The following is a 15,736-nucleotide window of genomic DNA, read 5'->3' as shown; positions in this document are numbered from 1 at the left end:
TTTGGATGTAAATTTTAAAAAATAAAAAATAAAAAAAAATAACTGTGAACAAAAAAAAAAAGTTAAGTCAATGGTTTACTCTGGTGCAAAGAAGGGGGTTATAATTGGAAAGGGGCATGATTTTGGCTACTGGGAAGCTGGCCATCTTCAGCATCTTTATCCAGTTACATAATTGTTCACCAATGTCAGTAAACTATGCTTATTAGCATATGTTTTATTTCACAATAAAAAGGTTGTATCACCATATCAGTGAGGCTTCCTCTGACTAACCAGAATAAAACAGTCATTCCTCTCTGCCCCCCATCCCCTTTCACCAGCAGGGGTTTTTTTCTCTATATTATTAATCTTCACCTAACATACTATATATTTACTTCTTAATTTGTTTGTTGTCATACCTCCTCTACATAAAGCAAAGACTTTGTTTTGTTCACTGCTATATTCCCAGCAATGAGAAGAATACCTAGAATAAAATGCACCTTGGGGTGTCTGGGTGGCTCAGTTGGTTAAGTATCCGACTTCGGCTCAGGTCATGATCTCACAGCTCGTGAGTTCAAGTCCCGCGACAGGCTCTGTGCTGACAGTGCAGAGACTGGAACCTGGAACCTGCGTTGGAGTCTGTGTCTCCCTCTCTCTCTGCTCTTCCCCCACTCCTGCTCTTTCTCTCTCTCAAAAATAAATAAACATTAAAAAAAAATTTTAAATGCACCTTTACACCTTTCTCCATGTTCATACAATCCCCAAATAAAACTACATATTTATATCTTTATTTTATAAAAGATATATATATTTTTAAGTTCGTTTATTTTGAGAAAGAGCATGCACGAGGGGGAAGGGGTGGAGAGAGGGACAGGGAGAAGGAGAGGGAGAGGGGAAGAGGGGGAGAGAGGAGAGGGAGGGAGGGAGGGAGAGGGAGAGGGGGAGAGGGGGGAGAGGGAGAGAGGGAGAGAGAGGGAGAGAGAGAGAGAGAGAGAGAGAGAGAGAATCCCAAGTAGGCTCCACACTGTCAGTGCGGAGCCCAATGCAGGGCTAGAACTCCCAAACCGCGAGATCATGACCTGAGCTGAAATCAAGAGTCAGACATTTCACCAAATGAACCACCTAGGCTCAAATGTATAAATGTTATTATACACATTTCTTTATAATTTGCCTGTCTTAATCTACAACCTAGCACAGATATTCTTCTAGGTCAAGATATACAGATGTAACTCATTCTCTTTGAGTTGCATAATATTCTACAATATAAGTACGTCACAGTCTATATATTCATACCCCCTACTGATAGACATTCAGGCTGTTTCCAATTTTTGCCATTAAACACAATATTGCAGGCATTCATTTTCAAATTCCCCCTCTCTGTAGAGAGCTTTCATGTTATTCTTATTTCCTGATCTTATACTTAATAAACTTTTTCCTGCTGCTCATTTAAAAATAAAAATATGGGCACCTGGGTGGCTCAGTCGGTTGGGCATCTGACTTCAGCTCAGGTCATGATCTCACAGTTCATGAGTTTGAGTCCCACACTGGGCTCTGCACTGAAAGCTCGGAGCCTAGAGCCTGCTTCAGATTCTGTCTCCCTCTCCCTCTGCCCCTCCCCCGCTCACGCTCTGTCTCTCTCTCTTAAAAATAAACAAATTAAAAAATAAAATAAAAATAAAAATATTGCATACATATACTTTTCATGTTGATACTTTCATTTCCAGAGAATAGATTTCTAGGAGAGGAATCTAATTATTATTGCCTTCCACCAATTTTTATAAACCTTCCAAAATGGCTATAGTAATTCATATTTCCACCAATACTGAACCTAACTCATGAATCAAGCTTCCTTGCTGGGGAAGGTGTGGCAGATGCCATGTCAAATCGCAAAAGTGTCAAGAAGCAGCTCCTGAAGCAGCTCTAGAAGCAGGCCAAAGAGACAGATGAGGAAGAGAATGCATCCAACCAGAAACAGAAAAGAGGAGCAGAAGAAACTTGAGGAGCTAAAAGCCAAAACTGCAGAAGGGTCCCCTGGGCCACAGATGGATTTAAGAAATTTGGCAAAAAGTAAGGTATTCCTTGTGCCTGAGGGAATGGTGATCCTTAATTCCATTCTTGTTTAAACATCTGGACTCCCTGACATAGCATCTGTTACCCCTATAGCTAGAATAAAGTATTGTCTTAGATGCTGCTGTACATTTAAGAATAAACTTTAGTTAAAAAAAATAATAAATCAATCATAAAAAAAGTTTTCTTATAACTTATGCCCACTTGTGCTGCAGCAAAAGTGATCCTAAGAGGAAAGTATATAGCAATACAGGCCTACCTAAAGAAGAAAAATCTCAAACAACCTAACCTTACACCTAAAGGAACTAGAAAAAGAACACCAAATGATGCCTAAAGCCAACTGAAGGAAGGAAATAATAAAGATTAGAGCAGAAATAAATTGATACAGAAACAAAAAAAAAACATATCAATGAAACCAAAAGCTGGTTCTTTGAAAAGATTAACAAAATTGATAAACACCTAGTCAGACTTATCAAAAGAGAGAAAAAGGACCCAAACAAACAAGATCACAAACGAGAAAGAAATAACAACCAAAGAAATACAAACAATTATAATATTATAATAAACTATATGCCAACAAATTGGACAACCTACAAGAAATGTGTAAATTCCTAGAAACATATATTACCAAAACTGAAACAGGAAAAAAATAGAAAACGCGAACAGACCAATAGCCAACAAAGAAACTGAATCAATAATTAAAACAAAAAAAAAAAAAAAAAAAATCACAACAAACAAAAGTCCAGGACCAGATCGCTTCACAGGTGAATTCTACCAAATGTTTAAGTCAGAGTTAATACCTATTATTCTCAAATTATTCCTAAAAAGAGAAAAAAAAGGAAAACTTCCAAAATTTCTTCTATGAGGCCAGCATTACCCTGATTCCAAAACCAGATAAAGACAACACTAAAAAAAAGAGAAATACAGGTTAATATCCCTGATGAACACAGATGCAAAAATTCTCAATAAAATATTAGCACATCAGATCCAACAGTACATTAAAAAAAAAATCATTCACCATGATCAAGTGGGATTTATTCCTGGGTTTCAAGGGTGGTTCAGTATTTGCAAATCAATCTGATATATCACATTGATAAAAGAAAGTATAAGAACCATATGATCACTTCAACAGATGCAGAAAGAGCATTTGACAAAGCACAACATCCATTCATGATAAAAACCCTCAACAAGGTAGGTTTAAAGGGAACATACCTCAACATAATAAAGGCCATATATGAAAACCCACAGAAAACAGCATACACAGTGGGGGAAAACTGAGAGCTTTCCCAAGATCAGGAGCAAGACAAGAATGTCCACTCTTACCACTTTTATTCAACAAAATACCGGAAGTCCTAACTACAGCAATCAGACAACAAAAAGAAAGAAAATGCATCCAAATCAGCAAGGAAGAAGTAAAACTTTCACTAGCTGCAGATGACATGACATTCTATATAGAAAACCTGAAAGACTCCACCAAAACACTGCTCGAACTGATAAACAAATTCAGTAAAGTCACATGATACAAAATCAACGTACAGAAATTGGTTGTATTTCTATACACTAATAATAAAGCAGCAGAAAAAAAAATTAAGGAATCAACCCCATTCACAACTGCATCAAAAATAAGAAGATACCTAGAAATAAACCTAACCCAAAGAGGTGAAAGACCTATACTCTGAAAACTATAAAACATTGATGAAATTAAAGATGACACAAAGAAATGGAAGGACATTCCATGTTCCTATATTGGAAGAGCAAATATTATTAAAATGTCTAAGCTACCCAAAGCAATCTATACATTTACTCCAATCTCTATCAAAATACCAACAGCATTTTCACAAAGCTATAACAATCCTAAAATTTGCACGGAATGACGAAAGACCCTAAATAGCTAAAACAACCTTGAAAAAGAAAAGCAAAGCTGGAAGCATCACAATTCCAGACATCAAGTTATGTTACAAAGATGTCATAAACAAAACAGTATGGTAATGGCACAAAAATAGACACATAGATCAATGGAACAGAGTAAAAAGCCCAAAAATGAACCCACAACTATATGGTCAATTAATCTTCGACAAAGCAGGCAAGAATGTCCAGTGGGTGGGAGGTCTGGGTGGCTCAGCTAGTTAAGTATCTGACTTCAGCTCAGGTCATGATCTCACAGTTCACGAGTTCAAGCCCCGCATGGATCCTGCTTCGAATTCTGGGTCTCACTCTCTCTCTCTGCCCCTCCCCCACTCACACTATGTCTCCCTCTCTCTCAAAAATAAACATTTAAAAAATTTAAAAAAAAAAAAAAGACCATCCAATGGGAAAAAGACAGTCTCATTTTTCCAAAGAAGACATACAGATGACTAACAGACACATGAAAAGATACTCAACATCATTCATCAACAGGGAAATGCAAATTAAAACTAAAATAAGCTATCAACTCACACCTGTTAGAATGGCTAAAATTAACAACATGGGTGGAGAGGTGTTAAGATGGAGAAGAGGTAGGGGGACCAGGATTTCCTTCATCCCTCAAACACAGCTGAGGTCAAATCACTTGGAACAACCCAGGAAATCAAACTGCAGAGTGGCAGAAGGACCTCTACAGGTGGAGGGAGACAGCTTGGCAGGATGGAGATACTTGTATGTGAATTTGGAGAGATAAAATGGCCCAGGCACAGAGGGAAGGAAACCCCTTCTGTGGAGAGGCTAAAGGAAGAGAAAGACGGAGGGACTCTGGAATTGCAGCATTGAGTTAGCACAAGAGGAAAACCTCTGCAGACCATGGACTAGGCAACAAGAAGTATGGAGAGTTCCAACTTTTATTACAGTTTTAGGAGCTGAAGATCAGAAGTTTCAAAAGTGCATGACTTTCTCTGGACTGGAGCTGACCCTGTGAACACACCTGGGGGTCAGGGGGAGCCAGCGCTGGGGCGTGACAGCAATCTCATACTCGGAGAGGAGTCCCCTTCCTCAAGGACTGTAAGAGGGCTTATTGCCCCCGCAAGGAGAAAAGACCCTACAGGTGCCAGCCAAAGGCCTTTTATCAGCAGGGAGGAGTGGCACTACACCAGAATAGGGTCTGTGCAGTACAGGGACCTTTAAAACATTGGGTTTTGAATCCCGGCCAAGGGCCTAGGAAGCCTAGGAGAACTGTGAAGCAGGGCAAGTTGACTGCCTGAGCTATTCTGTGAGGGCTGCCTGAACAGGGTGGTTTGAGATACTCAGTCTGGGGAGGAGGAGAGATTGGGGTGTCACCATTTTTCTTCCCAACACCAACACAGTGGGACTTCAGGGAGCAGCACAGAGGCCCCCAGTGGAAGCAGACCTGCTTACACCAAACCCCACCCCTCCATGCTTGCTAACCACTTATGTGCTGGAGGAAGACTGACACTGAGCCAACCAGACTGCCTCTTCTCCAGACCAGCACAGCCACAGGTCCCAGGCACCAACAGACAACTGTTTTTTGTTTTTGTCTGTCTTTGTTGGTTCTTGTCTTCTTTCTACCCTCTTCTTTTTTCCTTTTGGAATCAGGCTCATAGTTTCTGGTTTGTTTTTGGTCAATTCTTATTTTATACCTACACACACACACACAATTGTTTTTTCTTTTTATGTTTTGTTTGTTTAATCAGGCATTTTTACTCCATTCTTTTTACGCCTTTTCTATATCTTTTTCTTCTTCGTTTTCCTTTCTCTTTCTCTGGATTAAGCCTTATGGGTTTTTTGACTCTCTGCTTGGTCTTCTTTTCCCCCCTTTCATTTTTCTCTTTATATGAGATTGGGCTTCTCCCAACCCTTTCCCTTTTTTCCAGAGTTATTTCGATGAACAAATCAAATTACACCTAGTTGAAGATCCAAACACTCCACCACTACAAGCAAAAAGGAACTTTGCAGGGGACTGACCAGTGGGATAGAGCAACCAAAACCCACCAGTGGAGTGCATGCAACACACTCCAAAAACACTTCCTGAAGTGCCAGGCCCTGGACAGTGTATGATCCCTTTTCAATGTAGTAGTACTCGCAGGTGCAGGACATATAACAAGCTATTAAAACACATAAAAGACAAAAACCTAGCCAAAATGACAAAACAGAAGAATTCTCCTCAAAAGAAAATTCAGGAAGAAATGACAAAGAAATGCTCAAACAGATATAAGCAATATATCTGAACAAGAATTTAGAATAAAAGTCATAAGACTAACAGCTGGGCTTGAAAAAAAGCATAGAAAACAGCAGAAAATCTATGGCTGCAGAGATCAAAGACCTAAGAAATAGTCATGATGAATTAAGAAATGCCATAAATGAGATGCAAAATAAACTGGAAACAGTGACAGTGAGGATGGAAAAAGCAGAGGAGAGAATAGGTGAAATAGAAGATAAAAGTATGGAAAATGATGAAGTTGAAAAAAAGAGGGAAAGGAAATTACTAGATCATGAGGGGAGAATTAGAGAACTAAGTGATTCCATAAAATGAAACAATATCCATATCATAGGAATTCCAGAAGAAGAAGAGCAAGAGAAAGGGGCAGAAGATTTATTTGAACAAATTATGGCTGAGAACTTCCCTAATCTGGGGAAGAAAACAGTCATCCAAGTCCAACAGGCACAGAGAACTCCCTTCACAATCAACAAAAACAGATCAACACCATGGCATATCATAGTGAAACCAGCAAAATACACAGATAAAGAGAGAATTCTGAAAGCAGCTAGAGACAAATGGTCCTTAACCTACAAGGGTAGACACATAAGGGTAGTAGCAGACCTATCCATTGAAACTTGGCAGGCCAGAAGGGAGTGGCATTTCAGGAAATATTCAATGTGCTCAATAGGAAAAATATGCAGCCAAGAATCCTTTATCCAGCAAGGCTGTCATTCAGAATAGCAGGAGAGATAAAGGTTTTCCCAAACAAAAACTAAAGGAATTCATGACCATTAAACCAGTCCTGTAGGAGATCCTAAGGGGGACTCTGTGAGTGGAAAGCAGCAAAGACTACAAAGGACCAGAGACAGAGACATCACCACAAGCACGAAACCTACATATAACACAATGGCACTAAACCCATATCTTTAAATCACCACTCTGAACATAAATGGACACAATGCGCCAATGAAAAGACATAAGGTATCAGAACGGATTAAAAAACAAGATCCATCTATATGCTGCCTACAAGAGATTCATTTTAGACCTGAAGACACCTGCATATTGAAAGTGATGGAGAACCATATATCCATGTTACTGAATGTCAAAAGAAAGCCTGAGTAGCCATACTTATACCAGACAAAATACATGTTACAACAAAGACTGTAACAAGAGATGAAGAAAGACGTTATATCATAATTAAGGGGTCTATCCATCAAGAGGAGCTGACAATTATAAATGTTTATGCCCCTAACATGAAAGAACCCAAATATATAAATCAATTAATCACAAATGTAAATAAATGTATAGACAATAATACCATAATTATAGGGGACTTTAATACTCCACTTACAACAAAGGACAGATCATCTAGGCAGAAAATCAATAAGGAAATAATAGCTCTGAATGACACACTGGACCAGATGGACTTAACAAATGTATTCAAAACTTTTCATCCGAAAGCAGAATACACATTCTTCTTGAGTGCATATAGAACATTTTCCAAAATCGATCACATACTGGGTCACAAAACAGCCCTCAACAAGTATAAAAAGATTGAGATCATATCATGCATATTTTCAGATCACAACACTATGACACTTGAAATCAACCGCAAGAAAAAATTTGGAAAGCCCCCAAATACATGGAGGTTAAAGAACATCCTATTAAAGAATGAATGGGTCAGCCAGGAAATTAAAGAAGAAATTAAAAAATAAATGGAAGCAAATGAAAATGAAAACATGACAGTCCAAACTCTTTGGACTGCAGCAAAGGCAGTCCTAAGAGGAAAATACATTGCAATCCAGGCCTACCTCAAGAAGCAAGAAAGGTCCCAAATATACAACCTAGCCTTACTAAAGAAGCTAGAAAGGTAGCAACAAAGAAAGCCCAAAGCCAGCAGAAGAAGAGACACAATAAAGATTAGAGCAGAAATAAACAATATAGAATCCAAAAAAAAAAAAACAAAAAAAAAACAGTAGAACAGATCAATGAATCTAAGAGCTGGTTTTTTGAAAGAATAAATAAAACTGATAAACCCCTAACCAGACTTCCCAAAAAGAAAAAAGACCCAAATAGATAAAATCATGAATGAAAGAGATCAGAACCAACACCCCAGAAATACAAACAATTATTAGAGAATCCTATGAAAAATTATATGCCAACAAACTAGACAATTTGGAAGAAAAGTACAAATTCCTAGACACTCACACCCTACCAAAACTCAAATGGGAAAAAATTGAAAATTTGAACAGACCTGTAACTAGCAAAGAAATTGAATCGGTTATCAAAAATCTCCCAACAAATAAGAGTCCTGGGCCAGATGGCTTCCTAGAGGGAATTCTACCATACAATTAAAGGAGAGATAATATCTATTCTTCTCAAACTGTTTCAAAAAACAGGAACAGAAGGAAAACTTCAGACTCATGCTATGAAGCCAGCATTACCTTGATTCCCAAACCAAAGATCCCACTAAAAGAATTACAGGCCAATATTCCTAATGAATATGGATGCAAAAATTCCCAACAAGATACTAGCAAATTAAATTCAACAGTACATTTAAAGAATTATCCACCATGATCAAGTGGGATTCATTCCTGGGCTGCAGGGCTGGTTCAATATTCACAAATCAATCAACATGATACATCACATTAATAGAAGAAAGGATAAGAATCATAGGATCCTGCCAATAGATGCAGAAAAAACATTTGACAAAATACAGCATCCTTTCTTAATAAACACCCTCAAGAAAGTTGGGATAGAAGGAATATACCTTAATATCATAAAAGTCATATTATGAAGGCTCACAGCTAATATCATCCTCAATGAGGAAAACTGAGAGCTTTCCCTGAGATCAGGAACATGACTGGGATGTCTGCTCTCACCACTGCTGTTTAACATAGTGTTGGAAGTCCTAGCCTCAGCAGACAACAAAACAACATAAAATATGGGGAAATAGGTTCTACTTCCATAAATCAGTTAGAAAAAAGCTTAGGGCAGAAAGCCACCACCACGGGGTGAAAGCGCCCAAGGTTAGCTAGTGAGATATTGTGATGGGATCATGAGTAACTTGTTATATCACCTGCAGGAACTTACTTCCCATCTGGCACCAATGTACGTTAATCACAAACTCCACTTGCCCCACAGACCCCTTACTTACACATACAAGTTAATGATTACTATCTGATTGTTTTCTTCACATTTACCACGTGTGTAAGATCTGGTTTGCTTCATGTTCCCCATGTGTGTAAGATCTTGTGCGCTCAATAAATACGGAGACAAGACCCCTGTTCAGGGCTATTGCCTCCTCCTGGACATTAGCCTCTCTCATATTCAATTCTGTGTCTGCTCTCTTGCTGGACGAGAGAAGACTCCAGACTCACAGTCTAAAACAATAAAAAGCATCCAAATTGGCAAAGAAGAAGTCAAACTTTCACTCTTCACAGATGACATGATACTCTACATGGAAAATCCAAAAGAGGGGTGCCTGGGTGGTTCAGTCAGTTAAACATCCGACTTTGGCTCAGGTCACGATCTCACACTCTGTGAGTTCGAGCCCCGTGTCAGGGTCTGTGCTGACAGCCTAGAGCCTGCTTCGGATTCTGTGTCTCCTTCTCTCTCTGCCCCTCCCCAGCTTATGCTCTGTCTCTCTATGTCTCTCAAAATAAAAAAATAAATAAATGTTTTAAAAAAAAATCCAAAAGACTCCACCAAAAAACTGCTAGAGCTGATACAGGAATTCAGCAAAGTTGCAGGATATAAAATCAATGTACAGAAATCGGTTGTATTTCTATACACCAATAATGAAGCAACAGAGATATCAGGGAATCAATCCCATTTATAAATACATCAAAAACTATAAAATATCTAGGAATAAACCTAACCAAAGAGGTAAGAGATCTATAGAAAACTATCCAAAGTTTATGAAAGAAATTGAAGAAGACACAAAGAAATGGAAAAACATTCCATGTTCTTAGATCAGAAAAACAAATATTGTTAAAATGTTGATACTAACTAAAGCAATCTACACATTCAATGCAATCCCAATCGAAATAGCACCAGCAGCCACTCTGGAAAACAGTGTGGAGGTTCCTCAAAAAATTAAAAATAGATCTACCCTATGACCCAGCAATAGCACTGCTAGGAATTTACCCAAGGGATACAGGAGTGCTGATGCATAGGGGCACTTGCACCCCAATGTCCATCAACTGATGAATGGATAAAGAAATTGTGGTTTATATATACAATGGAATACTACTTGGCAATGAGAAAGAATGAAATACGGCTTTTTGTAGCAATGTGGATGAAACTGGAGAGTGTTATGCTAAGTGAAATAAGTCATGCAGAGAAAGACAGATACCATATGTTTTTACTCTTATGTGGATCTTGAGAAACTTAACAAAACCATGAGGGAGGGGAAGGGAAAAAAAAAAAAAAAAGAGAGGGACGGAGCCAAACCATAAGAGACTCTTAAAAACTGAGAATAAACTGAGGGTTGATGGGGGGAGGGAGGGAGGGGAAAGTGGGTGATGGGCACTGAGGAGGGCACCTGTTGGGATGAGTACTGGGTATTGTATGGAAACCAATTTGACAATAAATTTCATATTAAAAAAAAAACACCTACAAATCTTAAAAAGTTACTGATAATCTAATTAGAATAAACAATGCAAATAAATAAACACTTTAAAAAAAATAGCACCAGCATTCTTCACAGAACTAGAACAATCCATCCTAAAAACTGTATGGAACCACAAAAGACCCAAAATTGCCAAAATGTTGAAAAAGAAAACCAAAGCTGGAGGCATCACAGTCCCAGACTTTAACCTGTATTACAAAGTTGTAATCATCAAGACAGTAAGGTACTGGCACAAAAACAGACATAGATCAATGGAATGGAGAACCCAGAAATAGACCCACAAATGTATGGCCAACTAATCTTCAACAAAGCAGGAAAGAGTTATCCAATGAAAAAAAAGACCATCTCTTTAAGAAATGGTTTTGGGAGAACTGGACAGCAACATGCAGAAGAATGAAACTGGACCACTGGACCACTTTCTTACACCATACACAAAAATAAATTCAAATTGGATAAAAGACCTAAATGTGAGAAAGGAAACCATCAAAATCCTACAGAAAAAAACAGGCAGCAACCTCTTTGACCTCAGCCACAGCAACTGCTTACTTGACATGTCTCCAGAGGCAAGGGAAACAAAAGCAAAACTGAACTATTGGGACCTCACCAAGATAAAAAGCTTCTGTACAACAAAGGAAACAATCAACTGATGGAATGGGAAGCTACTTGCAAATGAAGGGTTAGTGCCAAAAATCTATAAAGAACTTATCAAACTCAACATCCAAAAAACAAATAATCCAGTGAAGAAATGGGCAGAAGACATGAAATAGACACTTTTCCAAAGAAGACATCCAGATGGCAAATAGATACATGAAAAGATCCTCAACATTGCTCATCATCAGGGAAATGCAAATCAAAACTACAATGAGGTATAAACTCACACCTGTCAGAATGGTTAAAATCAACAACACAAATAACAGGTATTAGTGAGGATGTGGAGAAAGGGGAACCTTCTTGCACTGTTGGTGCGAAAGCAAACTGGCGCAGCCACTCTGGAAAACAGTGTGAAGGTTCCTCAAAAAATTAAAAATAGAATTACCTTATGACCCAGCAATTGTACTACTAGGAATTGATCCAAAGGATACAGGAGTGCTGATTGGAAGGGGCACGTGCACCCCAATGTTTATGGCAGCACCATCAACAATAGCCAAATCATGGAAAAAGCCCAAATGTCCACCAACTGATGAATGGATTAAGATGATGTCATACAAGGGTGCCTGGGTGGCTCTGTCAGTTAAGTGTCCAACTTCTGCTCAGGTCATGATCTCGAGGTTCGTGGGTTCAGGCCCTGTGTTAGGCTCTGTGCCGACAGCTCAGAGCCTGGAGCTTGCTTTGGATTCTGCGTCTCCCTCTCTCTGCCCCTCCCCCACTCATGCTCTGTCTCTCAAAAATAAATGAAAACATTACAAAAAATTAAAAAGATATCACACATACATACATACGTTGTAATGCTACTCACCAATGAAAAACAATGAAGTCATGCCATTTGCAACAACGGATGGAACTGGAGGGTATTATGCTAAACTGAAATAATTCAGTCAGAGAAAGACATTTATCACATGATTTCACTCATATGTGGAATCTAAGAAACTTAACAGACAATCGTAGGAGAAGGGAAGGAAAAATAAGGTACAAACAGAGAGGGAGGCAAACCATAAAAGACTCTTAAATACAGAGAACAAACAGGGTTGATGGGGGTAGGGAAAATGGGTAATGGGCATTAAGGAGGGCACTCGCTGGGAAGAGCACTGGGTGTTATATGTAAGTGATGAATCACTGGATTCTACTCCTAAAGCCAAGACTACACTGTATGCTAACTATCTTGAGAATAACACACACACACACACACACACACACACACACACACACACACACACACAGGAAACAACAGGTGCTGGTGAGGATGTGGAGAAAGAGGAGCCTTCCTGCACTACTGGCAGGAATGCAAACTGGTACAGCCACTGTGGAAAACAGCACGGATGTTCCCTAAAAAGTTAAAAATAGAACAACCCTACCATCCAAAATTGCACACCAGGTATTTGCCCAAAGAATACAAAAATACTAATTTCAAGGGATACATGCAACCTGATATTTACAGCAGCATTATCTACAATAACCAAATTATGGAAAGAGCCCAAATGTCCATCGACTGATGAACGGATAAAGATATGGTATGCGCGTATGTATACGTATATAAATATCATATATACAATAACGAAATATTTTTCAGCCATAAAAAAAAAACAATGAAATCTTGCCATTTGCAACAACATGGATGAAGCTAGAGAGTATTATGCAAAGCAAAATAACGCAGGTCAGAGAAAGACAAATATCGTATGATTTCACTCATGTGGAATTTAAGAAACAAACATAGGGTGAGAAAAAAAAAAAGAGAGAGAGGCAAACCAAGAAAGAGATTCTTAACTATAGAGAACAAACTGATGGTTACTGGAGGGGAGGTGGGTGGAGGGGATGGGTTAGACAGGTGATGAGTATTAAGGAGGGCACTTGTGATGAGCACTGTATGCTGTATGTAAGCGATGAATCACTGAATTCTACAACTGAAACTAATATTGCACTGTATGTTAACTAGCTGGAATTTATTTTTTTAATGTTATTTTTGAGAGAGAGAGAGAGAGAGAGTGAGTGAGAGAGAGAGGGCACAAAGGAGGGGCAGAGAGAGAGGGAGACACAGAATCCGAAGCAGGCTCCAGGCTCTGAGCTGTCAGCACACAGCCTGACATGGGGCTCGAACTCACAAACCGCCAGATCATGACCTGAGACGAAGTCAGATGCTTAGCCCACTGACCCAGGCGCCCCTTAACTAGCTGGAATTTAAATAAATACTTGGAAAAGAAAAAGATGGTTTCTTCAACAAATGGTTCTGGGAAAACTAGACAGCAACATGCAAAAGGATGAAAGTAGACCACTTTCTTACACCATGCAGAAAAATAAATTCAAAACGGATTAAAGAACTAAATGTGAGACCTGAAACCATGAAAATCCTAGAGAACGCGGGCAGTAACTTCTTTGACATCAACTATAGCAACTTCTTTTTAGATATGAAAGAAGATATTTCTTTTTTTTTCATTAAAAAAAATTTTTTTTAACATTTATTTATTTTTGAGACAGAGAGAGACAGAGCATGAACGGGGGAGGGTCAGAGAGAGGGAGACACAGAATCTGAAACAGGCTCCAGACTCTGAGCTGTCAGCACAGAGCCCAACGCAGGGCTCGAACTCACGGACCGTGAGATCATGACCTGAGCCGAAGTCGGCCGCTTAACCGACTGAGCTACCCAGGCACCCCTGAAAGAAGCTATTTCTAGACAATGAAAGAAGATATTTGCAAAGGACATATATAAAAGGTTAGCATCCAGGGGTGCCTGGAGTTTGGCTTGGGTCATGATCTCCCAGTTTGTGAGTTTGAGCCCCACATTGGGCTCTGTGCTCACAAAGAGGAGCCTGCTTGGGATTCTGTCTCCCTCTCTCGGCTCCTCCCCAACTTGAGTGCACACACAGAATCTCCCTCTCTCTGCTCCTCAACTTGAGTGCACACACTTGCTCTCTCAAAAATAAATAAATGTGAAAAAAAAAAAATTAGGATCACCTGAGTGACTCAGTTGGTTAAGCATCTGATGTAGACTCAGGTCATGATCTCATGGTTTGTGGGTTGGAGCCCCAAGTTGGGCTCTGTGCTGACAGCTCAGAGCCTGGAGCCTGCTTCAGATTCTGTGTCTCCCTCTCTCTCTGCCCCTCCCCTCCCCTGCTCAGGCTCTGTCTCTTTCTCTCTCAAAATAAACATTTAAAAATTTTTATAAAAAAAGTTTTTAAAAAGATTAATATTCAAAATATATAAAGAACTTATTAAAATCAACACGAAAAAACAATCCAATTAAAAAATGGGCAGAAGATATGACATTTTTCCAAAGAAGACATTCAGATGGCCAACAGACACATGAAAAGATGCTCAACATCAGTCATCGTCAGGGAAAATCCAAATCAAAACTACAATGAGATATCAACTCACACCTGTCCAAATGACTAAAATCAACAACACAAACAACAATGGGTACTGGCGAGGATGTGGAGAAAGGGGAACCCTCTTGCACTGCTGGTAGGAAAGCAAACTGGTGCAGTTGCTGTGGAAAACAGTACGGAGGTTCCTCAGAAAGTTAAAAATAGAACTACTCTTTACCCAAAGAATAAAAGAATACTAATTCAAAGGGATACATGCACCCTGATGTTAATAGCAGCATTATCTATCACAGCCAAATTATGGAATCGGCCCAAGTATCCATCAATTGATGAATAAAGAAGATTTTTATTCATCCATAAAAAAAGAATGAAATCTTGCTATCTGCAACAACATGGATGGAGCCAGAGTATTATGCTAAGTGAAGTAAGTCAGAGAAAGACAAATACCATATGATTTCACTCATGTGGAATTTTAGAAACAAAACAAATGAGCAAAGAGGGGAAAAAAGAGATAGAGGCAAACCAAGAAAGTTCTTAACTATAGAGAACAAACTGATGGATACCAAAAGGGAGTTGGGAGGGGAGGGGCAGGATGGATAGGTTAAACAAGTGATGAGGATTAAGGAGTGCACTTGTGATGAGCACTGGGTGATATATGGAAGTACTGAATCACTATATTTTACACCTGAAACTAATACTACACTGTATTATTAGAAATATTACACTGCAATTTAAATAAAAACTTTGTTTTAAAGTTTATTTATTTTGAGAAAGACAGAGACAGCCGTGAGTGGGGGAGAGGCAGAGAGAGAGAGGGAGACAGAGAATCCCAAGCAGCCTCCGAACTGTCAGCGCGAAGAGTCCATTGCAGAGTTTGGAACTCACAAAAGCGGGAGATCATTACCTGAGCCGAAACCAAGAGTCGGATGTTTAACCGACTGAGCCACCCAGGTGTCC

General features: G+C 39.1%; 1 protein-coding gene and 1 pseudogene across 2 annotated transcripts in view; one reads left to right on the top strand and one right to left on the bottom strand.

Moving 5' to 3' along the window:
• Positions 1 to 15,736, bottom strand: part of PIK3R3 (phosphoinositide-3-kinase regulatory subunit 3) — a 129,773-nt gene that overhangs the window by 100,935 nt on the left and 13,102 nt on the right. The gene's annotated exons all lie outside the window — the stretch shown is intronic.
• Positions 1,853 to 2,047, top strand: LOC109266955 (translation machinery-associated protein 7-like; annotated as a pseudogene).

The sequence above is a fragment of the Panthera pardus genome, unplaced genomic scaffold (assembly GCF_024362965.1).
Source record: "Panthera pardus isolate Hobbes unplaced genomic scaffold, ASM2436296v1 HiC_scaffold_11, whole genome shotgun sequence".
NCBI classification, from domain to species: domain Eukaryota; kingdom Metazoa; phylum Chordata; class Mammalia; order Carnivora; family Felidae; genus Panthera; species Panthera pardus.
The sequence above is the reverse complement of the archived record's forward strand: the minus strand, read 5'-3'. Positions and strand labels throughout refer to the sequence as shown.